This window comes from Triturus cristatus, chromosome 6 (genome assembly GCF_964204655.1).
Source record: "Triturus cristatus chromosome 6, aTriCri1.1, whole genome shotgun sequence".
In the NCBI taxonomy this organism is placed as follows: Eukaryota; Metazoa; Chordata; class Amphibia; order Caudata; family Salamandridae; genus Triturus; species Triturus cristatus.
In genome coordinates this window covers 1,123,046,533-1,123,073,879 of record NC_140589.1, presented here as the reverse complement: position 1 = coordinate 1,123,073,879, position 27,347 = coordinate 1,123,046,533, and the positions used below count along the sequence as shown (strand labels likewise).

At 47.7% G+C, this 27,347-nt stretch overlaps 1 protein-coding gene across 2 annotated transcripts in view; it reads left to right on the top strand.

Annotated features, from left to right (window-relative positions):
* GALNT2 (polypeptide N-acetylgalactosaminyltransferase 2) overlaps positions 1–27,347 on the top strand; it is a 948,626-nt gene that overhangs the window by 775,107 nt on the left and 146,172 nt on the right. The gene's annotated exons all lie outside the window — the stretch shown is intronic.

Below are 27,347 nucleotides of genomic sequence, written 5' to 3'. Positions count from 1 at the left end.
CAACTACACGGCAAGGAGCATTTGATAAGTTAATAAAAAGGATTGCGCAAGTCATCATTTTAGCCCATGAGCTGGAGGTATTTACTTTCTGTTTAATTATAACCCTCCAAGAGTTGCATGGAGGTTACACGCACGTGCCACTCGCTGCATTCTACTCACTGCTCGTGGTTTCAACCTTTGCTTCATTTTTCAGCTCAACTCCATTTCAACAGATCCCTCGCGCTGTTTCTGAATGGCCATACTGTTAGGTGGGCGCTAGCTTGTTTGCATCATCATGCAACACGTTTTTCGTCACCGCAGAGCCGCAATTTTGGTTTGGGAAATCACCGCCAGCTGCCATTCATTTTTTACATTCCTACGCCTGTTGAGTGACCCGCACGCTTTTTGTACTTGCAACGTGGCAACATGCATACATTTCATTGGAATTTTGTTTGCGTGTTCAGTGGTACACACACTATCTGTTTGGGTTATCAGAGTGTCAGTGACAATAGCACCAAGCACATTTACTTTGGTTAAGATCCTCTATGCATTTTCAGTGACCCGTACAATGTTTGCCACTACTGTGAAAAGGGGAGCATTTGCAAATTGACTGTGACACACACACTTAATCCTCTGTTTCAAACTTCTGTTCTGATAAACATTTTTTCTTATGTTTTTTCTTTTGTAAACTGATTTTGTTGTCCCTGTGCTTTGGTGGTGTTTCCACATATTCCTATCAATCATCAGTATGCAGAGTGTGAACGCTCCACCACAATTCTTATAAATACCGGGGGATTCTCCTATAAAATTGAAAACTTGGGTTCAGTTGTGGACAATAGGTACTGTCCAGAGAGGAAAAGATTTTTGCTTGAACATGATTTAGGTTTTGAAGGGCAGATGATATATGAACACTTAACACCATTACATGAGAATATGATAATACGCGCCTCAGCAGTGAAAAAGCCTCCTATTCCTTACTAGGTTGAGGCCGAAATGCAGGCCAACAGTGTCCAGGCCCCCAGGGGTTATGTACTACCCAAACTTCAGCCCTGATTCCTAAATCTGACGCAGTTGGTCTTTGGCTGCACTTGATCACCCTGTAGGAAGTCAAGTCACCTTTCACCTCACCGGATGGAGGAGCATACCTTCAGATCAAAGAATGCTCCAGATCATGGAATACAGATACTCCATACCCATCCCATCCCATCCCATCCCTTCCCCTGGACATGCGACCCACACCACAGCTCCTCCCATTGGACCACATGTCCATACTCCATGGAGAAGTTTTGAGTCTATTAGCCAAGGGATTAATGGAAAGGGTCACGGCTTTAGAGATCAGGACTGGTTGCTACTCCTGTTATTTTCTGGTGGTGAAGAAGCATGAGGGCCTTATCCCTATCCTAGACATTTGCCCTCTAAACTTTTTCTGCCAGAAGGGCAAGTTCAAGATGTTCACCCTTGCCCATGTTCTGTCTTGATCCAGCACAATGGATGGTAGCGCTGGACTTGCAGGACATGTACTTTTGCATCCCCATCCTGCAGTCCAACAGGCATTACCTGCAGTTTCAGGTAGGCCAGGATTATTTTCAGTTCTCAGTGCTCCCCTTTGGTCTTACCAGTTCATTTCAACCACGGGTGCTCACAAAGGGGATGATGATGATGGTCGCAGCCCATGTACGGAGGTTGAGAATAGCATTCTTCCCATACCTCAACAGCTGGTTACTGAAGGCGGAGTCTCCTCAAACAGTTGTAAGCCACCTCCATGGGATCATTTGAGATCACTAGGATTTTCCATGAACATGCCAAAGTCAGACCTTACTCCTTCACAATGGGCCCCCTTCAATTTGGCCGAGCCATTCCTTCACCCCAACGAGTTCAAGACTTTTGGGCCATGATCTCAATGTTTGCCCGGGGTCTTAGTGCAAAGGGCTCTGAGGCTTCCGGGCTTCCTGTCCTCCTGCATCCTGCTTGTGGACCACGCCTACTGACACATACAGGCTGCAGTGAAATCTGAAGTCTCAACTGGCTCAGCACATAGGGGCCTATCAGAGTTTATCCAGGTGTTGAAGAAGACTGCAAAAGATCTGTGTTGGTGGCTGCTCGCCATTGGTTGGATGGAGGCAGAACCCTCTCCCTGCCCCACCCAGAGCTAACAATCATAACTATGCATCCTTTGCTTAATGGATACTGAATGACAGTTGCACCTGGAAGAGGCACAAGGCATATTTCACTAATGGGGAGAACAATGGCTTGATATATTCACCACCCCAGAAAATGTGCTGTGTCCACACTTTTAGGTGTTGAGGTTTGCAGAGAAGTCTTCCCTCTGGAATGACTTTTCCTAGGGTTGGGACTCCTGCACCCCTTTCTGCCACTTCCACTCCTGCCCAGAGTGCTGAGAAGGATCAGGAAAGATTGGGCCCCACTCATTCAAGTGATCTTGGAGTGGGCAAGTAGAGTGTGATAATGGGAACTTCTGGCCTGGAGCACATCCTCCATTTGGTTGCCTCTTGTGAAGGACCTCTTGTCGCAACAGAAAGGTAAAGTCCTCCACCTGAGCCTGCACAACCTACACCTTCATTTGAGGAGATAACAAGGTAAAAGTTGACAAACTTTCTCTTGGCAGCCAGGTGTCCATATACCAAGTATTTTATTTTGTTTGTCTTTAGCCCAGCAAAGGCTTGTTCAGGCAACATTTAAAGATGTCCTATTGACCTTTTAAAGTTTATCCGTCCATCTTCAAGTCATCTGCTGTGATGTGTTTTCTGAAGGGGCTCGCCCACATGTTCCCACCAACCCTGTTTGCCATAGGACCTTAATTTGGTACTTTGCCTACCACGTGTGCACACACTTTGAACTGATGCTCAGGTTTTCAGCATGAATCCTTTTCTAAATTCCAATGCTTTGCATTATTCCTCCATCTGATGGTTGGGTCCGTAATTGTCCTTTTTATTTTTTTCTTTCTTTCTTTCTTTCTTTTTGGGCATCGTCGACCAGCATTTGGTGGTATGCCTGTCCCCTGTGTGATGTTAAAGGCACCCCGGATGTTAATGTGCGCAAACACCATTTCAGATTCTTTTTTCCACAATTGGGTCTGGAAGCAACAAAGGAACTCCCCCAATTTTTTTTTTTATTAATGTGAGGGCTTTTTTGGGTGAATATCGAATGATTCGATGAAGACCTCAAAAGAGACAACGACAAGAGAGAAGGAGGCTCATCTCTCTTCCTTCCGTTGGGAAACATTACTGGTACCAGTCACGTGGTTGAATAATGAGAACAGGTAGGGGACATGCAAAATACATCCTTTAAATTCAGCCCCAGCTTCCAGCCCAAATTTGCACTAAGAGACCCCCATGATTCATGCAACCTCTGTCTCCCGACAGACCATCAAGGTGAGGACTGCAAGGCCTGCGTCACGTTCGTACCTAAAGACCCTTAAGGTACGCTGAAGACCGAGGCTGGAACACTGCACCAACATATCCAGCACTCAGCGAATGCATGTTCTACCCAAGGATATCGTCCTGTCTAGCGTCGACAGCTCATGGCGAAGGATCGGATGTCGAAACATGGGCAACCGATGCTGAGAAGAAACAGGCGGCGAAGACGGGGGCGAAGGATGCCGAAAACAAAAAAAACATGAGGTAATAAAGCCTCCAAAATGCCCTGAACCTGCTCACTCGGACAATAAGTCCCTCAAGGTAGCCTTTGGAGTGGAAACAATCGTTGACCGAAGGTCAGCAGAAAACAAAGGAGCCGCATGGATCCTGAGCAAGGGATACTGCTGCAAACAAGAATCAGTCAAAGCCCTCGATGATTTCTTCTGCTTAAGAGGGAGTGAGAAAAAAGATCAAGGCTTCGGAGACAACAGAATCATGGACACTGAAGAAGAGACCTTTGCCGACGCTCGAAACAGAAGAGGAGACGCTCAAAAGAAAGAAAGAAAAGAAGGTTCGAGGACGAAATGGCAGCACTTCTGCAGAGAAAGAAATAGTTAAACTCCTTAAAGGATTTTCAGATCCCGCCCAAGCTGTCGACGTCATTTGACACCGAGTATAGCCAGTCTGCTTTGGAGGCTCCAGCAGCACCAGAGCCCCATGAAGAAGAACCAGAGGAGTTCTATGAACTCGAGGAAGCCGATGAGGCAACAGGGTTCGACGAAGAGTTGTGGCACGGTCTTGATGCTGAATCCCACAAAGAAGTAGTGGACAACTACCCTTCGAGGCCATCACCACCAGATGACCTCTCCATGTACAACAATCTCATCAAAGGGCTGCTGAAGCATATGGAGTCTAGCTGAAGGAAGAGCAGGGAGACTCTTGTTTTCTCCTTGAGACCTTAGGGAAGGAGGCATTTCAGGAATCTGCTACTGCAAAGGCGGTAACTCCCAGAGTAGGAAAAAAGTAAACGTCATCTACTCAACACCTGAAATACATTCAGGGAAACACTCCTGCTAACTCGATCATTGTAACAAATGCAAGATAGCAGAACAATGCACCCACCTCCACAGGCCCACCACCTGAAAAGGAGAGCAAGAGGCTTGACATGGTGGGGATGAAGATGGAGAGGGAGGCTGCAGCCCAGTGGCAGGTAACCAACTCCAGTGCACTGTTAAACAGGTGCAGCCACCAACAATGGGACGAAGTGGAGTCCCTCATGCAGCACCTCCCAGAGGAGTACAAAAAGAGGGACAAGGCAGATATGCAAGCAGGGCAAAACATAGCCAACACATGCCTGAAATCGGCCTTGGACGCTGCAGACACTGCCAGCAGTCAGGTGTGCACGGCGCTAAGGAGACATGCTTGGCTCAGGGTGCCAGGGTCAAGCTAGAGGTACAGGAGACGCCCTGTGCGGCCAGGCGGTCAATGAGTCTTAAAACAACTAATAAAGGACAACGAAACGGCTAAAGCAAAGGGGGCTCTACAAAACAGAAGCTCAATCAGAAGGAGAGAAAATACAGCCCGAAAGCCCCTTGGCAGACTTTGCCTTTCACATCAGGGCAGCAACCATAAGACAGCTCACACCAAGCTTCACAGCAGACCACGTACCAACAGTGGCAACATCATCTAGCCAGCCCTTTTATGCGTGAGAAAGGGGAAGTGAAGAAACTTCCCAAGGGGGAGGAACAACAAGCAAGTGACTTGCCCAACAATCCCTGCCCCCACATAACACCAGTGGGAGATAAAATAGGAAATTACCCACAGGAGTGGGAAAAAAGGACCGCAGAAAAATGGATTTTGAACGTCCTACTTCACAAATGCTCCATTACTATCAAGGAACCACCTCAAATTCCCTAAAAAAACAAAAAGATTTCAAGGAGAAGAGATCATACAACTAAGAAAAGTAGTGAAAGAACTCTTACAACAGAAAAGAAACTGTTCTTATTTCCTAGTCCCAAAACCGGATCTAACTCAGAGACCAGTCCTAGACCTCAGATTCTTAAACAAATTCATTCGTACTCAACACTTCAGTACAACAACACTCCAAGGAGTTATACCACTTCTAAGGAAAGGTGATTTTATGGCAACCTTAGATCTAAAAGATGCCTATCTACTCATCCCAATGAATCAAAGACACAAAAAGTACCTCAGATTTGTATTAGACAAGGGGCACTACCAGTTCACAGTGCTCCCATTCAGCATAAAATCAGCACCACAGGTCTTCACATAGTGCCTCACCGCCATTGCAGCATACTTAAGAAGAAGGGGTATCCATGTCTACCCATGCTTAGACACCTGGCTAGTAAAGGCGAAATCAAAATATAAATGCCAAAAGGACCTTCAAACAGTAATCTCCACATTAGAACGTCTGGGTTTCTTCATAAACCACAAAAAGTTGTCGCCACAACTGGAACAGGAAAAGGAGTTTCTGGGAGTGATCCTAAACTCAAGGACAGCCCAAGCATACCCTGTCCCAAGGAGGGTAAAGGCGTTCACAGAGCATGTTCACCTATACCAGAATGGGCCGTCTCTGACAGTCAGGAAACTAATGGGCATGATGCATACCGCTTACAACACATGCGAGACTGCACATTCTACCTTTTCAAGAATGGATCTACAACAAATGGTCACATGCCATCTGGAGTTGGGAGGATTTAGTGGTTGTTCCAGCAAAAGTACAAAAGGAAGCACAATGGTGGAAGTCCAAAAATGTGACAGTCCGGAGACATTTAAGACACCAACTCCTACCATCAAAACAGAGGCATCCCACAAGGCTTGTGGAGCACACACAGGCAACCTGAAGGTAGGGGGACAATTGAACAACACAGATGCGCTGTAATACATCAACTACCTGGAGATTAAATATTTTTCCTAGCCCTGAAGGCATTCCAAACGCACATCACAGGTAAACTGTACTAATACAAACGGACAACACAACAACAATGTTTTACCTCAACAAACAGGGAGGAACAAAACAATTCACCTTGAGCCAGCAGCCCAAGATATGTAGCAATGGGCAGTACCAAGGATGATTACTCTGCAAAAAGTCCACCTACAGGGAAAAGAAAACACAGAGGTGGACATACTAAGTAGACAAGTTAGCAGCTCCCACAAATGGGAACTAAAACGACTAGAAATAGACCTGATCGCAACCGCAAAATGCCAACACTTCGCTTTCAGGATTTAACTCAACCAATCGGATGGGAATGTCCTGTCAGTTAATTGGTCAGGGAGATTTGCTTATGCCTTTTCTCCAATACCCCTAATACCAAAGGTACTGTAGAAAGCCAGATAACCAGAGATGCACCACAATAGGCCACAGAAACATTGTACTCTGACCTATTAGAGATGTCCAGGGGACTAATGATAATAATCAAAGCAGAACAGGATCTTCTAACAATGCAGGAGGGGAGAGAGTACCACCTGAAACCAGCAACACTCTGTCTAACTGCCTGGCTCCTGAATATTTAGAATTTGGAAACCTCTAACTGCTTCCCAAAACAATGGAAATCCTCAAGGAAGCAAGGAAGGCTACTTCACGAAAATGCTATGCAGCAAAATGGAAAAGATACATTCACTGGTGCACAAATAACAGATATATGGAGACAAAGACAAAACAGGAAACACTGTTAAAGTAGCTCACTCATCTGCGAGAGACCGGGTTAACCAATTCATCCTTAATGGTATACTTGGCAGCAATAGTAGTCTACTCCAGGGGCACTACATGTAACAGTTCCTTCACATACCCAGTGGTGAAAAGATTCCTAGAAGGAGCTAAAAGAATTGCTCCGCCAAGATCAGTTTCTGCACTATTTTGTAACTGAAATTCCGTGCTAAAGCAGTTAATGAAAAAGCCCTTTGAACGTATGCACAAAACAGATCTAAAATCACTAATGCTCTGACAGCGTTTCTAATCGCAGTTATATCGCTACACAGAGTAAGCAAACTACAGGCACTAACACTACAGGAACCATACCTGCAAATACACAGGGACAGGGTGGTTCTCAGAACTAACCCACAGTTTCTGCCAAAGGCGGTAGCCCACTTTCATGTTAGTCAAAGGATACATCTACCAACTTTCTTCAAAGAACCTGAAACACAGACAGCGAGAGCTCTACACACTTTGGATGTGAGGAGGGTTTAGTGTACTATCTTGAAGAAACTAAAAGGTTTCATAAAGGAAACCAGCTGTTTGTCTCCTTTGCCAAGGCCACCAAGGGCTCCCCATTGACCAAGGGTACAATCTCGAGACGGATTGTAGGAACACTACAGACTTGCTATTCTAGGGCAGGGATGATACTGCCTGCACACCCAGGAGCCCACTCAAAATGACAAAAGGGCTCAACACGTTCGTTCCTAGCAAACATAGCAGTGGATGCAATCTGTGCAGAAGCAACATGGATATCATCACACACCTTCGCAAAACATTATTGTGTAGACATCCAAATGAACAAGGACGCACAGGTCGGGCAAAAAGTACTACAACACCTATTTGCTAACACTTCCTCATCTCATACCAACCAAACCATGAGAAGAGATACTGCCAAATAATTGAATGTGCAGCATGGGAACCCAGAAATGGGTTCATGCTGCAGTACAAAATAGTTACTTATCAGTAGGAGTAGTTTTGCAGCTTGAAGAGTTTTCCGGATTCACATGCGATCCACCCACCTCCGTGGAAATAGGAGATTATGCAAACAGGTGGGGGAAGATAAAGGAATGAAGGTAAAGCATACTAGAAAAAAAAGGAAATAAAGAATCCTAAAATGGTTATTACGCACAGGAACATCCAGGGCGCCGTCTTATGTTTCACATGGCACGGGCATACCACCAAATGGTGGTTGTCGATGCCCAAAAAGAAAGAACAAAAAGGGCAATTTAGGACCCAGTCAGTAGATGGCGGAATAATGCACAGCATCTGAATACAGAAAACTCTTCAAGCTGCAAAGTTAACCCCTTAAGGTAAGTAACCATTTTGTTATCCTATTTGCCTGCTTAGCATCTAGGCAGCATTCCTTATTGCCATAATATGGCCAAACGAGTGAGTGAACTCCAGGTATTATCAGTAGTTCCACAATACGCATCCTTCTTCCTGGATATGTTGGTTCTCTGGAAAAAAGGGCAGTCTTGCCTTCCCACATAGAGCGATCCATCATCTTGCGGGCTTTCTATGCTAAGTATCATCCCTCTAACTTTGAAGAATGGCTTCATCACCTCAACCCTGCAAGGATACTTAGCTTCTATGTGGACCAAACAAGAAACTACTGACATGATTGCCAACTTTTTGTCAGTTTCTGTGGGGTTAAGAAAGGCAAAGCAGTGCAAAAGAGGACCTCTCCAGATGGATTGTTACATGTATTATGATCTGTTCTGGGCTAGCCACGAAGCAGCCCCCAGAAGGCTTGCATGTTCATTCCACCAGGGCGAAGGCTGCTACCACTACACTGCTGCTCGTTTGCCAGTTTTGGACATTTGCTAGGCAGTGACATGGCCATCTCTCTACATGTTCTCAAAACATTACTGCCTGTATAGCCAGGTCTGGTGGAACAAGCACTTCGCCCAGTCAGTCATAATGGATTTCCTGGCTTGATCCATTCCACAGACCCACCACAGGTGAAGGTGAACTGCTTTGGTATCTGTTAACAAGGTAAGGAATCTGTGGTCAGAAGTCTCTATCAGAAGAACAAGTCACTTACATTTGGTAGCATATTTTCTGGTAGAGACGTTAACCATAGTTTCCTCACCGACCGAACCTTCTCCTCGTTCTGTAGAATGGATTCATATAGTCCATTAACAAGATGAAAGTCTGCACACTAACATATTCCGATTTCAGTTGCTCCAAGTCCATTGGCATATGCTGAGAGCAGAAGAAACTTACGACAGGTGGCAAAACTATATTGACCCTGACGTCCTATCCAGGGAGAGCTGGACCTGACTCAGGCATGCACAATTCCACCTGTCAAGCATGATGGAATTGATACAAAGGTTTTCAAACCCAGTGTGGTGCAGGGGAAATTCACAGGCTTAGGACTCTATAGCTGGATATAGTTTCTACTGTAACTGACATTACCAGAGGTAAGTAACTTGTTCATTAAGGATTTGTCTCTACACTATCATATATTGTAGAGGGCAATTGTTCCCCTTCCGAACTTCCCAAAAACTTGCAAGCATACAAGTAACTCTGAAAGAACATTTCCCAGTTAACAAGGGCATCTTGAAGGAAGTTCACCCATCCCAAACTCTGTGATACAAATAAGTGAAGAGTGTTTCCGCGCAGAGACAAACCATAGGAGCCCCTTTAAAACTGTTGTGTAGTGGTGCACAAGAGCCAAACCCCTACTAGAGTTACAGGATCTCCACATGACTCAAAACCGAAGATCTATCTTTGAGTCATTTACATTGTGCTTGGTCATCCTGAAAATCGGTCAGTCTCCACCTTTTTTATACCAAAGTTCAACACGCATTCTTTATATTCAGAGGAGAGGGGTGAGGGTCAAATACAATCTTCAATGGCATATTCCTTAAATGCCAAGTATTATATTTCGATGAAGGTGTGTAGTGGAAGAACGGAAGCGCTTTTTGATTGGTCTGTTCTTCCTCTTTATACGGCAGGCTACATGTTTGACACACAGGAAGTGCACAGACACCTTTTTCTGGTTTGTCTTTCTTGTTCAACAATCCATATCCTGCCATACCATGGATAATATTTCTGCTGAAGGTCATTGATGTCTTTCCAAGGCTGTCAATGCACAAATTTGCCAAATCAAAAACTAACAAATACATTTGAACTCTGTCTTTGTGCTTCTATGATGTGCATCACTCACTCTCTATGACTAGACAATCAGAATACCGTCCTTAGAAGGTGTGTTATTTAAGTTTGTTATTCATTGTCCTTTAAGGACATATTGTTTTCTAGTATACTCCTATTTTTTGGCCATTTTTCCGATCCCTTTTTTGGTGTGTAGGGTTTTCCACATGTCCAAGAAGACTTCTGGGTTCAAACCACGCGGCGCTTGCACTTAGCCATTTCAGTGACGAACCCACACCTGGTTTGTCTCTGGTGCTTGGAGCACGACTCGAAGTTGTGCTCCGACTGTCGAGCAATGGCTCCGAAAACTTTGAAGGAGCGGTCCTTGATGCTGCTTGTGGCCCGACGCTCCGCACCACATTGTTCTCTGAGGTTTTGTTCACGGTCCCGGTAGAGAGGAAGGCCTGGGCACTGCTCTGAGAGTCCCAAGTCTTCGTACTTGCACTCGAAGTAGTTGAGTCAGTCAGGTAGGAAGCCTCGACTACTCCCCGGCCAACGTGACTGAGGAGCCTTGATGTTCTAGGCCTTGTTCCTCTGAACCTGCACCTAGGCTGTGTTCCTACCATCCTGTGAGCCTGACCGACCCCCACCAAGCTCAAAGAACACAATGTGCCTCATATTTGGGAGGTCTGACCCTAGCGGTTTACCATTGGGCCCCAGAAGCTCAGAGGGGGCTCCATCGGATTCTGCACCAGCAGCTCCGGCTCCGGCACGGATGACCCGCCCCCCCTGGATCCGGTGATAGATCCGGACCGATGCCGGTCATGCCATTGTGACCTGCCCCATTGGAGCCAGCCCCATTTTCATCCCCGGCGACCCAGAGCTGGATTGGAGCCTACCGACACCAGTACAGACGCCTACCAAACTATAATGTCCTAGGTCGGTTCCTCATCCTTTTTCTGAAGGGCTGGGAATGGAGAAAGATTGGGAGGGGGTCACTGGATTCTTTACAAGACCAGCCTTATAAAGATATGGACTGGTACGTGGGATTGAGTGAGGCCAGCGGACTGGATACCTCTCCGTATTCTGGCCTCCTTTCTCCCCCTACCATCACTACGGAGGAGGAAGCATCATACTCTCTGGTCCTGGACTTTCAGCTCCCTTCTATGGTAGTCAAGACAAATATCTTGACTGAGGTCCTGCAGCCAGGTGTCTTCTCCTCGGAAACCCTTCATGCCCTTCAACAAGGCCTTAACTGATGTACTACTGGGAACCTGGTCCAAGCCCAGCACAGGGTTTCCTGTGAGTACGACAATCTCCCAACGCCATCACCCTGCACCGGGTGACCCAGATTTCCTCACAACCCACACTACCCCAGAGAGTTTAGTGGTCCAAGCCTCTAAATCCCATGGTGCGTTCCCTCCCGCAACTCCGCACGTGGAATCTGAAAGGCTGGACAGTTTGGGTAAGACAATGCTTTCTTCTGCTAACCTTGCATTGCAGTCGGTGAACACCGCATGCCTATTGGATGGTTACACCCACTCCCTGTGGGAAACGGTTGCACAAGTGCTGCCACAGGTCCCGGAGGTGGCCCGAGCCATTCACTCCCAAGCATTATCAGACAGGAAAGACACAGCAAAATTCGCCATCTGTGGGCCAACTGATTTTATCGATGGTGACTGTTCCATGCTACTCCTGGTTTAGGACTTCTGTCTTTTCAGGGGATGTCCAGGCCTATCTCGTGGACATGCCCTTTGATGGCACCTGTCTCTTCGGAGACGAGGCAGACATGGCTCTAAAGCGCTTTTTAGGACTCATGGGCAATGGCCAAGTCCTTGGGCCTCTCAGTGGCCACTCGTCCCCAGTCTGCCTTTTGCGGCTACAGAAGAGGCTTTCAGCCGCACCAGCCCTATCCCAACCACAATACCATGCAGGTTCAGCAACCCCAGCGTGGCCAAGGGCACAGCTCATCCCATGGGTCAGGGGCCCAGATGTCTGGTTAGGCCCTCAGTCTCCAAATCTTCCTAGTCCGCCCTTCTAGATTGTGGGCAGCCAGTTGGTGGCAGGATCAGCCATCACCTCTGGCAGAACATCACTTCGGACATGTGGGTTCTCTAGATAGTCAGAAGGGGCTACTCAGTCTCAGGTCTTCTCTGCCCTGGACCCAGGATACTGGATGGTAGTGTTGAACTTGCAGGACGCCTATTTACACATTCCCGTCCTGCTTGCTCAATTGCACTACCTGCAGTTTACGGTAGGCCACGAGCACTTTCATTTCATTATGCTCCCCTTTAGCTTTACTAGCACCTTTCAGGTGTACACCAAAGTGATGGTGGTGGTCACAGCTCTTCTTTCAGATCAGAGGTGCCAGTCTTCCCCTATCTCGACGACTGACTGTTGAGGCTGTTGTCTCCCACCCCCAGACTATGGCGAACCTTCTGAATTCGCTGTGGTTTACTAAACCCCAAATTTACACCTGACTCCCTCTCAGATGCTCCCTTTCATTTGAGCTGTTCTGGACACAGTGCAGTCTCGCACCTATCCTCCCGAGCTGCGAGTCCAGGGTATTCAGGCTATGATACCGATGTTTCAGCCTCAATTCTTGATATCGGTGAGAATGACTGAGGCTGCTGGGCCTCATGGCCTCCTGCAACCTGCTAGTGACACATGCCCTTAGGCATATGCAGGCTCTGCAGTGGTACTTGAAGTTCCAGTGGGCACAGTATCAGGGGAATCTCTCCTGCATGGTCCAGATCTCGGCGGGAACTGCACAGGACCTGCACTGGTGTCTGACCAACCGCGACTGGATCAGAGGCAGACCCCTCTCCCTTCCCCAACCAGACCACACAGTAGTGACAGATGTGTCACTCCTGGGATGGCGTGACCATCTGGCAGAGGTGGAGAACAGAGGACTCTGGTCTCTGGAGGAATCTGGACTCCGCATCAACTTGCTGGAGCTCTAAGTGATTAATTTCTCCCTTTGGTCAAGGAAAAGCTGGTTCAAGTGTTCACGGACAACACACCCGCTATGTGGTACTGCAACAAACAGGGTGGGGTCTTGGACCCTTTGTCAAGAGGCCCTTCGTCTTCACATGGCTGGAACAGCTGGGCATATCCCTAGTGGTTCAACATCTGTCAGGTTCTCTGAAGGCCTAGGCGGAAAAACTCCGGCATCGATGCCTAGCGGATCACAAATGGCGTCTACATCCGGAGGTGGTGCAATGTCTCTTTCAGCAGTTGGGAGACCCATGGTTAGCTCTGTTTGTCTCTGCTGAGAATGCACAATGTCATCAGTTTTGCGCACTGGAGACGCTTTTTTGCGCACTTGAGACGCTTTTCTCCTCAAGTTGAGCTCAGGCCTCCTATATGCCTTTCCGCCAACACCACTCCTATCCAGAGTGCTCAAGAAGATCAAGATCGATCGGGCCCAAGTCATTATTGTGGCTCCGGACTGGGCACGGAGAGTCTGGTATACCGAGCTTCTCCAATAGAGCATTGATCCTCCAATCACGCTGCCTCTTCGGGAGGATCTTCTGTCGCAGCAGGGGAGGATCCTCCACCGAACCTATCAACTATGCCTTCTTGCATGGAAATTGAATGGCAGCAGTTGATAGCATTCCACCTTCCTTCTGAAGTGTGCAATGTTATTTTGACAACCAGGCAGCCCTCCACCAAGACCATGTATGCCTGCTGGTGGAACAGATTTGTAACATATTGTACAGAGGGTCTATTGATCCTCTTTCTGCTTCCCTCTCTCAAGTTTTGCTTTTAATTTGGTCCTTGCCCAGCAGGCCACTGACCATTCAGCCCTGTCCGCATTCCTGAGACTGCCAGACCAACCCTCATTATTGAAATCTACTATTGTAAATAGATTCCTCAAAGTCCTTATACATATGTTCCCACCTTCCCCTTTCATTATGCCTCAGTGGGGCCTTCATTTGGTTCTTACCTTATTGATGTGTGCTCTATTCGAACCTCTGCACAACTGCCCCCTCTGGCTGCTTACCATCTAAACCGTCTTTTTTAGTGGCAATAACTTTGCCTGGGGGAGAGCGAATTGCCGGCTTTGTAATCCAAGCCTTCTTACCTGATAATATTCCCTGATAAATTGGTGCTCAGTACTAGGGCCTCTCTCCTCTCGAAAGAGTTAACACTATTCCATGTGGGGCAATCTGTCTCCTTGGCCACTGTCTATGCTCCTCTGCATCCCTCTAAAGAAGAGGAGCGACTCCATCGTCTGGACCCAAACAGAGCGCTGTCATTCTACCATGACCTCACTATAGAGTTCCTGGTGGACGACCCACTCTTCGTGGGGTACGTTGAAACAAAGAAAGGGCGTGCGGTGCAGAAGAGGTCCATCTCGCAATGGGTCGTCCTCTGCATCAAATTTTGCTACGCTTTGGCCAAAAAGTAGCCTTCTGAAGGCTTAAGGGCTCATTCCACCAGAGCTAAGGTTGCTAACATGGCCTTGCAGCGTGGAATTCAGTCCTCGACGTTTGTCAGGCAGCAATGTGTTCATCCCTGCACACGTTACTACTATCTATACAGCCAAGTTGCAGGGACGGCTTTTTTGGCTGCTCTGTCCTGCACCTCTTCCTGGTTTCAACTTGTCCCAGACCCTCCTCCAGGGATGGTATAGCTTGGGTATCCAAAGGTAAGGAATCTGTGGCTAGCTGCCTCTATGAAATGAACAAGTTACTTACCTTTGGTAATGCCTTATCTGATAGAGACGTGATCTAGCCACAGATTCCTTACCGACCGACCCATCCTTCCTGCACTGTGAACATCTTTTTCGGGTCACGGCCTTAGTTCAGAAAAAATGTCAATACACTTCTTGGTTCCGCACTTCTGGCGTGGATAGTCCTGAAAAGTAACAGATGTCAGCGTGCAGAGGTGGTGCCTATATAGGTGATGCAGACATCACACCGGTGCAGATGCCACCACTGACATCACTCAGAGATGACCAACGTCACCTACCAGCACGCAGGGGTATAGCTCGAAGACCAATCTTCCGGATCCAGTCTGACGCCTGTGAAATTCAAAGGTCAGGAATCTGCGGCTAGATCATGTCTCTACCAGATAAGGCGTTACCTAAGGTAAGTAACTTGTCCTTCCAACAAATTATTTAAAAATGGCGATAAGAGCTCAAGCACAATACCTCACATATCATTGTAACCATAATTAGTACAATTATGTGTCGGATTGAGGTGCAGGAGACAAAGGGGGGCTAATCACCACAATTCCGAATGGAGAACATTGATCGTGTTAATCTCCTAAAGCATAGCAAAACAATGCTCAGCACCCTCTTGACCCTCTAAAATCGTATATGTCCCCTACCATACGTGTTCCTAAAATGAGGGAATATAAATGTAATTGCCGGTCTGTTTCCATTCATGCAAATTATACAGCAGCACTATTCCTGGGTAGCCAATATAGTCAACGTGTTTCATACCCTCCAATTTGGGCTACAGTTATAACAAATATTTATATGCACTGCTAATTTCCCGCATATTACATCACTCATGATATTATCTGTGACATCACTGATAACATTAGTGCAGAGACCCTCCCCAAGCTCCGGGGATCGCCCATCCCCGGGGCTTTAATTAAATATGCAGGGGGGGGCTTTGCGGTCTCCCCAGGGAACACCACCTCTCCGGACTTTTGAAAATAGAGGGAGGGGGGCTGCGCGGCTTTCCTGCTGGAGCCCTTGATTGTCCTGGGGACCGCCACTCCCCAGGGCCAGCTCTTGCAATGTCCCGGGGAGCTCACCCCAGGGACGTTGTTGTTTGGTATGAGAGGGTGGAAGCATGTCTCGCACACTGTCATAGCAAACCCTGGTTGCTTCGTTGCTCTTGGTTCAATGAAGCAAAGCAGGATTGCTTTTGGGCAAGGGGATCTGTATGTTAGCAGGTCCTGTTGCCCAAAAGGAATGCCGGCTCCCGCAGGAGGCGGGGAGCCGGCGGGACCGTGGGGGCATTGGGGCTCCCCCCACGGTCACCAACAGAGAGCCCAGGCCCCAGGGGATGGGCCCCCCCGGGGCCATAAGTGGCCTGGGAGGGGGGCCATGTGGCCCCCCTCCCTTTGGATTTTAAAAAAAAAAGTGTAGACGTGGGCATGCCTCAGGGGCATGGGGTCCCTGAGGCGAATGTAAATGAATGAAAATGAACGCTTTTTATTTTTCAAAAAAGTTTGGAGTCGGGACCCTAGAGCGGCACCCTAGTGTGAATACGAAGGGTGCGCGGCTCTCAGCGTGGCACTCGAGTACTTCTCAGGTCTTTAAAACACAGAGAAGCATATTCTCAAGGACACATCGCCGAGTTAACACCACTTTATCATTGCCAAAATGGTGATCAATTTAGCACACCATTCACAAGCTGGTGCAAACAGCCCATATCACCAGTTTACCAGCGATAGCAGCCTCAAAAAGCATTGTCACGGATGACCCCAGCAAATATTGCTAATGAGATGGAGAGTAGGTATTCCTGTGCAAAAAGCAGCGAACACACCACTTTGCAACTTTCTCAACCACCAGCAAGATCGTCGAAGAGAGTACAAAACAGGCGATAAGGTGCGTTAGCACCAGGAATTTTAGACGTGCTCTGACCTGTTGTAAAGTCGGACTAAAACCTGCAACATGAAAGGGAGCCCAGCCCACTGCCACACCTGAATGACAACAGATGCAATGGAGCCAACGATCTTGCAGCTCGGACACCCAACAGTGCCCCGACACCAGCCCCTTGATCGCCATCCGCCCCCTGTGTAATGGAGAGAAAGGAAGACGGAGAGAAAGAGTGAGAGAGAGAGAAACAGTGTGAGAGAGGAAGAAAGAGTGAGAGAGGGAGGAAGAGAGAGAAAGGAAGAGATGGAGAGGGAGAGTGAGTGCAGACACTGTGGACAAAACCCTTACAGCTCACCTGTCCACCACCGGTGTGTCTCCAACCACTTGCAGTGACATAGTGCAGCCCTCAAGCTCACTCATCTGAAACATAGTAAAGAATCAGTAATGGCAGAGTACATACACTTGCACGTGCCTAAATCGCTGTCTCGCCCCTGCGCACCCAGGCTTCTGCTCCCCATCCCCTCCTGACGCCCAGAGCTGTCTATCTGCCCCTGTGCACCCAGGCTGCTGCCCCCCATCCACTCCCACTGGCCAGAGAAGTCTGTCGGCTGCTGCACCCCGGCTGCTGCACCCCATCCACTCCCACTGCCCAGAGGTGTCTGCCCGCTCCTGCGCACCCAGGCTGCTGCATACTATCCACTTCCACCTCTCGGAGGTGACTGCTCGCCGCTGCGCAAACAAGCCTCTCTGCTCACCTTCTGCCACCGGCGTGTGTCCAAGAGGGCCCGCCACATGCCAAAGCAACCTCCTCAGTCGTGGCGTACAGGCAGTCCAGCTGAGCTCACAATTCAGATCGGGTCTTGATTGTCAGGATGGTGCATCAAGGCCACGCATCATCGCAGGCTGCACACCCGCTCAGCTCTGGTGGCACTAACTCAGTGGAACTCAAGTCATTTCCACGTGGCGGGAGGCCCGTGTCGGGGGGGGGGTCGACAATCTGTGAATCATAGCCTGCAAGACGAAAAGCAAGATAAGATTGTGCGTCATGCGCCCATCAAAGAAGAGAGAGAGAGAGAGAGAGAGAGAGAGAGAGAAAGAGAGAGAGAGAGGAAGAGAGAGAGAAAGAGTGAGAGAGGAAGACAGAGAGAGGGAGGAAGAGAGAGAAAGAGAAACCGTGTGAGAGAGAGGAAGAAGGAGTGAGAGAGATGAAGAGCGAGAGAAAGAGTGTGAGAGAAAGGAAGAGATGGAGAGGGAGAGTGAGTGCCGACACTGCGGACAAAACCCTCACAGCTCACCTTTCCGCCACTGGTGTGTCTCCAACCATGTGCCGGTGCATACTGCAGCCCTCAAACTCACTCATCTGAAACATGGTATAGAATCAGTAATGGCAGAGTACATACAACTGCACACACCTTCATCGCTGTCCTGCCCCTGCGCACCCAGGCTGCTGCACCCCATCCACTCATGCCGCCCAGAGGTGTCTGCTCGCCCCTGCGCACCCAGGCTGATTTAACCTATCCACTCCCGCCGCCCAGAGGTGTCTGCTCGCCCCTGCGCACCCAGGCTGATGTACCCCATCCACTCCCGCCGCCCAGAGGTGTCTGCCCGCCCCTGCGTACCCAGGCTGCTGCACACCATCCACTCCCACTGCCCGCCGCTGCGCAAACAAGCCTCTCTGCTCACCTTCTGCCACTGGTGTCCAAAAGGGCCCACCACGTGCCAAAGCAACCTCCTCAGCCGTGGTGTACACGCGGTACAGCCGAGCTCACAATTGAAATCGGGTCTTGATTGCCAGGATGGTGTATGAAAGCCACGCATCATTGCTGTCTGCACACCCGTTCAGCTCTGGTGGCACTAACTCAGTGGAACTCAAGGCATCGCGACGTGGCGGGAGGCCTGTGTCAGGAGGGGGGGTCTACAATCTGTGAATCACAGCCTGCATTACAAAAAGCAAGATAAGATTGTGCGTCATGCACCCATCAAAGGAGAGAGAGAGAGAAAGAGAGCAAGAGTGAGAGAGAGGAAGAGAGAAAGAAAGAGTGAGAGAGGAAGACGGAGAGAAAGAGTGAGAGAGAGAGAAACAGTGTGAGAGAGGAAGAAAGAGTGAGAGAGGGAGGAAGAGAGAGAAAGGAAGAGATGGAGAGGGAGAGTGAGTGCTGACACTGCGGACAAAACCCTCACAGCTCACCTTTCCGCCACCGGTGTGTCTCCAACCACGTGCTGGGACATACTGCAGCCTTCAAGCTCACTCATCTGAACCATAGTATAGAATTAGTAATGGCAGAGTACATACAACTGCACATGCCTTCATCGCTGTCCCGCCCCTGCGCACCCAGGTTGCTGCACCCCATCCGCTCCCGCCGCTCAGAGGTGTCTGCCCGGCCGTGTGCACTCAGGCTGCTGCACCCCATCCACTCCTGCCACCCAGAGGTGTCTGTGCGTACCCAGGCTGCTGCACACCATCCACTTCCACCGCCCAGAGGTGACTGCCCGCCCCTGCGCACCCAGGCTGCAGGCTATTGCACCCAACCCACTCCCACTGCCCAGAGGTGACTACCCGCCCCAGCGCACCCAGGCCTCACTGCTCACCTTCCGCCACCTTCGTGAGCGGGACTCGCAGACAGGGCACCGTCCACATCATGCAGCCCCACTCTGCAGGCCACTAGGTCTCACATTTGGTGCTGCGTCTTGATTTTACCATGGCAGGACATACCAGTGCACCTGCCATCATCGCAGGTTGCACACCCGCTCAGCCCTTGCGGTGCCACTAACTCTGTGACCAGTGAGGCCACGCCACGTGGCAGTAGGCCCCCGCTGTTCGATGGCTCAGGACTACACTGTGGTCCAGCAGGGCACACAAAACCTGACCTTTGCAGACCACCGGGACGGGGCATCATTGCAGGCTGCACACCCGCTCAGCACTTACAGTGCCCCACCTCACTGCACCGAAAGTCACCGTCCTATAGTGGTGTGTCTGTGCCGACCGCAGTGCATCCGGTGCCACCAAGTCTGAAATGGAAATGGCGTGGAGCACGTGCGCCCGGTCCTTTTTATTGGCAGGGTCACGTGTCCTGTGACACCTGTGCTTGATGGGTGTGGTGTGGGTGTAAACCAACCGTCAGGGAGTGGCTGTGGCGTACTGACAACTAGACCTGTGAGCAGCAGATCACTACAATGAAAATCTGGGCCATGTAGCGTTGTTGTCCCTCCCTGTATGCATAAGCGGAGTGGGCTGGCCTGGCGTATGCCAGTCCTGTGTGAGGCTGTTAACAATGACTCCGGAGCTCTGGGCTTGGTTCCATCCTGGGCTGTATGAGGAATCAACTGATGCGGGTGTCCCTGTTGTAGTGCTGCCGCCACCCGGGCCGCAAGCGCCAATGTGTCACCCTGTGACCCAAGTCATGGCCAACATGGAAGGTAGAGGGAATCACTGACCCTACATTCATCCATACTTCCACACATGAAAGATCGTGCACATGACATATCTGTGTGGATATGAATGTTTATTGCACATTCAGTGGAGTGTTGCAGCTGTAGCAATACAGGGCCATGCAAAGCCCAAATTTCTGTTTTATGGCACATGGAGGGCAGCCAATTAGAGCCAAGCTCGTGCTCGGGGGTTAGGCCCTGCCAACATATGTACTTATCGAATCACTCCGCCAATTCCAAAGCACTTATAAATTCACTATACACTCTCCTTTCAGTACTTTGGTGATCCAGTCTCTACCTATGTACTTATACAATGACCGAGACAAAGTTACATAATCGAAGTTTCCCCACTGCCAGAGGTTGCATGGTTGCGAGCGCTGTCCACAGCAAAATGTAATGTGGTAGGGCCCAGGGGCAGCATCAGGCATACATAATGAACTCATAGAAAACAGTTAGATAGATAGTAGAACTGAGTACGGGTACGTGAGCTCGGCCCCTTTTTATTACCAGGGTCACATGTCCAGTGACGTCTGTGCTGGATGCGTGTGGGATGAGTGTAAGCCAGGGAATGGTTGTTGCTAGCAACAAGTACAACAGTGATCATCGGATCACACACAGAGATTCAATCATAAAGGATCCATGCCTTGTGCTGCACTAAGATAGGGGCACCAGATGTGAAATAATACACAAAATATTCTATTGTAAAGGGTTCATGACTTGTGGTACACTGAGGTAGGGGCAGCAGATCTGAAATCATACACAAAAGATTCTATCATAAAGGGTCCATAAGTTGTGGTGCACTGAGATAGGGGCATCAGAAGCATTCCGCGTGTGCACAGCTAGCGATGATGCGCGGTCCGGAGGGCCGCACTGGTAGCAATGTCTGTTGCCTACTGGACTGCGTCATCTGCAATCGCGACTCGATCTGAATTGTGAGCCCTGCTGTCCGTAATGTAGATAGAAGGCAGTAGTCAGCAATGACATCGAGGAATGCTTTTTGTCACTTCCTCTTGACAAAATCCGAGGACATAGAGTAAAATTCTGTCTGCAATTAATAAATCATGTCTCCATGTAAATTGTGAGCTCTGCTGACCGCAGTGTGGTCGTATGGGGCAAAAGATGAAATATGTACATTGTCGAAATATGTAGATTTCAGGGTTGTTATAGTTAGTTGCCTACTGGACTCTGAAATTAATTAATCAAGACTGAATTTGAATTGTGAGCCCTGCTGACCAGTGTAGGCCGGAGGCAGCGGTCAACAAAGGCCCACTGCCACGTGGCATTGACTTTAGCTACACTGAGTGGGAGTATTTGGTCTTCTTAACCGATTATAGTCTCTTACACAATTTGAATCAATACTAATTTTGAATTATGAGCCCTGCTGACCGCAGTGTAGGCCGGAGGCAGCGGTCAGGAAGGGCCCACAGCCACGTGGCGTTGGCTTGAGCTGCACAGACTTAGTGGCACCTGAAGCACTCAGCGTAGCCTGCGATTATGCGTGGTCCGGGCGGGCTCCACTGGTAGCAGTGTCTGCACTGCCTCATCTGAAATCGTGTCTCTATCTGAACTGTTTGCCCTGCTGACCGCAGTGTAGGCCGGAGGCAGCGAACAGCAAGGGTAGACAGCCACGTGGCGCTGAGTGGAGCTGCACAGTTAGTAGCACCAGAACCACTCAGCGTGTGTGCAGCCAGCAATGATGCGTGGTCCGGGCGGGCCGCAGTAGGAGCAATGTCTGTTGCCTACTGGACTGCGTCATCTGCAATCACGACTCGATTTCAATTGTGAGCCCTGCTGTCCGCAGTATAGATCGAAGGTAGTAGTCAGCACAGACATCGAGGAATGCTTTTTGTCACTTCTTCTTGACAAAATCCGAGGACATAGAGTACAATTCTGTCTGCAATTAATAAATCATGTCTCAATTTAAATTGTGAGCTCTGCTGTCCGCAGTGTAGACTGCCATTCAGTGTTCCTTTGGACTTGCAAGATGAATTTGGTCATTGTAGTAAAGCTATAACTGATACAAAATAAGTTCTTGAAGCAAGGATAATAAAAAGGATATTATGTAGGCTTTAGGGACGTTATACTTAGTTGCCTACTGGACTCTGCAATTAATGATTCAAGACTCAATTTTAATTGTGAGCCCTGCTGACCGCAGTGTAGGCCGGAGGGAGCGGTCAGCAAGGGGCCACAGCCATGTGGCTTTGACTTGAGCTGCACAAAGTTAGTGGTACCTGAAGCACTCAGCGTGTGCGCAGCCAGCGATGATGCATGGTCCGGGCGGGCCGCACTGGATGCAATGTCTGTTGCCTACTGGACTGCGTCAAATGCAATCGGGACTCTATCTGAATTGTCAGCCCTGCTAACCGCAGTGTAGGCCGGAGGCAGCGGTCAGCAAGGACAGACTGCCATGTGGCGTTGACTTGAGCTGCACAGAGTTAGTGGCACCTGAAGCATTCAGCGTGTGCGCATTCAGCGATGATCTGTGGTCCGGACGGGCCGCACTAGTAGCAATTTCTTTTGCCGAATTATGTTTGCCTCAATAAGGCCATGTGGCGGTGACTTGTGGTGCACAGTTAGTGGTACCTGAAGCATTCAGCGTGTGCGCAGCCTGCAATGATGCGTGGTCCGGGCGAGCCGCACTGGTAGCAATGTCTTTTGCATAATGAATTCTGCCTTAAAAAGGGCACGTGGTAGTGACTTGTGGTGCATTGAGTTAGTGGCATCAGAAGCATTCAGCGTGTGTGCAGCCAGCAATGATGTGTGGTCCGGGCGGGCCGCACTAGTAGCAATGTCTTTTGCCTAATGAGTTCTGCCTTGATAAGGCTACATGGAGATGACTTGTGGTGCACTGAGTTAGTGGCACCTGAAGCACTCAGCGTGTGCGCAGTCTGCCATGATGCATGGTCCGGGCAGGCCGCACTGAGAACAATGTCTCTTGCCTACTGGACTGCGTCATCTGGAATCGCGACTCGATCTGAATTGTGAGCCTTTCTGTCCGCAGTGTACATCGAAGGCAGTAGTCTGTACAGACATAACTCTGTGGTGCTGTGCCGCTTGGTCCTAGGAGGCCTTTGTGGAGGACGGCGGCAGTCATGGCGGCCTCGTGGCAGGGTGAGGGCCGCCGCTGTGGCAGATATGTTGGCCTTCCCAGAAGTGAACCACACCCAGAGTCCTGGCCTATTTATTCACACTCCAACACTGGAGTGGCATATGTTGGACCAGCCCACTCCGCTTCTGCTTACAGGGGGGGACAACAGAGCTACATGACCGAGATCTTTCCCACTGCCTGAGGTAACATGGTTGCGTCCATTGTCCACAACACTACAAACACCAGCAGTATATATACACATAGAGAGGTCTGTGCTCTGCATAGTGAGGTCTGTCTAGCACATTAGCGCTACACTTGGCAATGTGTGCATTGTTATTGATGGGTGACTTACCTCGTTCACACATACTTGGTTGCCACATCTCCCAACATTCAGCTATGGCTGAGGGGCCATGCAGTTTTGGGAAGGTCTGCTGTCCTGTTCTGCGCTGCCTCGGTGGTGGTGGGGGGGGGGGGGGGGTTGGTCCTGGGGGGGAGGTCCTGGGGGGGGTGGCGGTGGTGGTGGTGGGTGTTGTGGCCTTCTTGGGTGTCGGAGCTGTATGATCAGTAGCTCTATGACATGTGTTGGTCTTCAGATGTGGCTCTGGGCTGGGCTCCCTTTTTTACTGTAGGTAGTCGTCCTGCTTTACACCAGTAAAAGGCAGGTGTTAAATTCTTACTGCTAACGCGTTTTTTCGCCTGTTTTTGGATCGCATCGCAGATTTAGCTGGCCGTTGAAAATATCGGGAAGTGGTGTTTTCGAGTTATTTTTGTACAGGAACGCCTACTCTGCATATTATTAGCGTTAGTTGTCGCTCTCATTTGTGGCGATTTTTGTTTTAGCGGAAGCTATCGCTGGCAAAGTGGCAATATCGGCAGTTTTCACCAGGTGAGAATGGGATGATAATTTAAAATCACAGAAAAAGGTTTAATGGCCATTAAAATGAGAAATTAGCATTTAAAAAACATTTGAAATTCACTGAAAAAAAACATGGGTTTCAGGCACGTTATAGTTCGAAATAAGCATTTAAAAAACCTTAGAACTTCACTGAAAAAACCATAGGTTTCAGGGACGTTATAGTTAGTTGGACATTTCACTCGTACAAAACCATTGAAATTTCCCCGTTCTAGTTAGTCCGGCTAACCATAACTCACGCACCTGCAATGCACTGCTGATGACGTCACATATTACATCATTCATGACATGGTCAGTGACATCACTGATGACATCTCAAATGACATCACTGATGATATCATCCACGTGAAAATCTGATGCACCTCTTCACACTCTAATATAACCTTTGATACACTCACTGTAAAATACAGACTACCATTTTCGAAACCATTGACACATCAATACCAGTTACTACATACGTACTCACTGATTCCTAGGTCTACACACACATCCACTCATTCACCCATACAATTACAGATACATGCAGTCACTCATCAATATAACGCTATCATAAGCACTCATACACCTATACATGCACTCACACACCATCACTCATCCTGAGTTACTCACACATGTAGTCAGTCATGCAAAGAATCAATCACACTTCCATTTACTGACCTATACAGTTACACACACACCACATCACTTATTCAAACAGAAACAAACGCATACTTACTCTCTTATGCAATCACTTATACAAGTACACACTCATCCATACAGCCACTCTCACAATCACTGACTGTCACGTTTAGTCATTTATATACTTCAACTCGCAAATACTCTGCCTTTTACATAAGTAATTACTTGGACATGTACCATTGAGACATCCACACTCACCAACACACCCATACACACACTCACTCACCCATACAGCTGTTTCCACATGAACTCTTGAACCCATATACACAGTGAATCAACCACTCAAACATCTATGCACAGTCACACACCTTCCACCCACCCACACACACACTTAGGCACCCATACAAATACTCAGGCAACCAATCGATAACCCATATAGACACTCATGTAGCTACTGAGTAACCCATGCAGCAGCTTATACAACAGACTAATACAGACATTCACATAGTTTAGTCACTAACCCATGCATTCAGTAAGACACATGTAATCACTCACTTAATCAGTCAGTCACGCACCTACTAAATCCTCCATCCAGACACTTATACACCCACCCATTCTTCAATACACCTTGGCATATATATAATACATATTTACACTTTAAAGAAAAACACTGTCACTGGATGATGTCATCAGTGATGTCATTTGACATGTCATCAGTGATGTCACTGACCATGTCATGAATGATGTAATATGTGACGTCATCAGCAGTGGATTGCGGGTGCGCGAGTTATAGCTAGCTGAACTAACTATAAAAGGGGAATTTCTATGGTTTTGTACGAGTGAAATGTCCAACTAACTATAACGTCCCTGAAACCTATGGTTTTTTCAGTTAATTTCTAAGGTTTTTTAAATGCTAATTTCTAACTATAACGTGCCTGAAACCTATGTGAATATATATATATATATATATATATATATATATATATATATATATATATATATATTCACTGAAAAAACCATAGGTTTCACACACGTTATAGTTAGGAATTAGCATTTAAAAAACCTTAGAAATTCAGTGAAAAAACCATAGGTTTCACACATGTTATAGTTAGCTGGACATTTTACTCGTAAAAAACCAATGAAATTGCCCCGTTATAGTTAGTTCAGCTAACTATAACTCGCGCGCCCGCAATGCACTGCTGATGACGTCACATATTACATCACTCATGACATGGTCAGTGACATCACTCATGACATCACTGATGACATCTCAAATGACATCACTGATGACATCACTGATGACATCATCCAGTGAATGTGTGTTTTTCTGAAAATTAAATATGTTTTATATATGTATATCTCAAGGTCGATGGAAGAATAAATGGGTATATAAGTGTCTAAATGGATGATTTGTTTTTGAAAAATTGATTGTGTAACTGACTGATTAAGTGTATCTCTCACTTTGTGTATAAGTGGCTGCATGGGTTGGTGAGTAGCTACATGGGTGTCTATATAGGTTATTAGTTGTTTTTTTGAGTATCAGTCTGAGTGTCTGTATGGTACGGTGGGGGGTATTACGTAGTGCATAGATGCATGAATGAGTGACTCACTGTTTGTATGTGTTGAAGACAGCATGTGTGCAGGACTGTATGGGTGGATGAGTGTGTGTATGGGTGTGTTAGTGAGTGAATGACTGTCTCAATAGTGTCTTCAGGAGTAACTACATATGTTTTAAACTAGTATATGTGACTATTGGTGTATATATGTGAGTATATGTGAGAGGGAGAGATTGAAAGAGTTCCTGTATGAATAAGTATGTGTTTCTATAAGTGATTGTTTAAAAGACTAAGTATGTGTAAGTTTCCGTAGAAGTAAGTATGGTGGTGTGTGTATTACTGTATATGCAAGTAAATGTATGTTTTATTCTTTATTAGCATGAGTGACTATGTGTGTGAGTAACTCTATGGATGAGTGGCATTGTGTAACAGGATGTATAGATGTATGAGTACATATGATGAGTGAGTACATGTATGAGTGACTGTATAGGACTGTTGGTGAATGAGTGGATGTGTATGTGGATCTTAGAATTACTGAAGAGGTTGTTGTAACTGGTATTGGTATGTCCATTGTTTTGAAATTTTTAGTCTCTATTTTTGAATGTGTGTATCAAAGCTTATATTAAGGTGAGAGGAGGTCTGCCACTCTATCACAAGGATGATGTCATCAGTGATGTCATCAGTGATGTCATTTGAGATGACATCAGTGATGTCATGAGTGATGTCACTGACCATGTCATGAGTGATGTAATATGTGACGTCATCAGCAGTGCATTGCGGGCGCGCGAGTTATAGTTAGCTGAACTAACTATAACGGGGCAATTTCATTGGTTTTTTACGAGTAAAATGTCCAGCTAACTATAACATGTGTGAAACCTATGGTTTTTTCACTGAATTTCTAAGGTTTTTTAAATGCTAATTCCTAACTATAACGTGTGTGAAACCTATGGTTTTTTCAGTGAATTTCTAAGGTTTTTTAAATGCTAATTCCTAACTATAACGTGTGTGAAACCCATG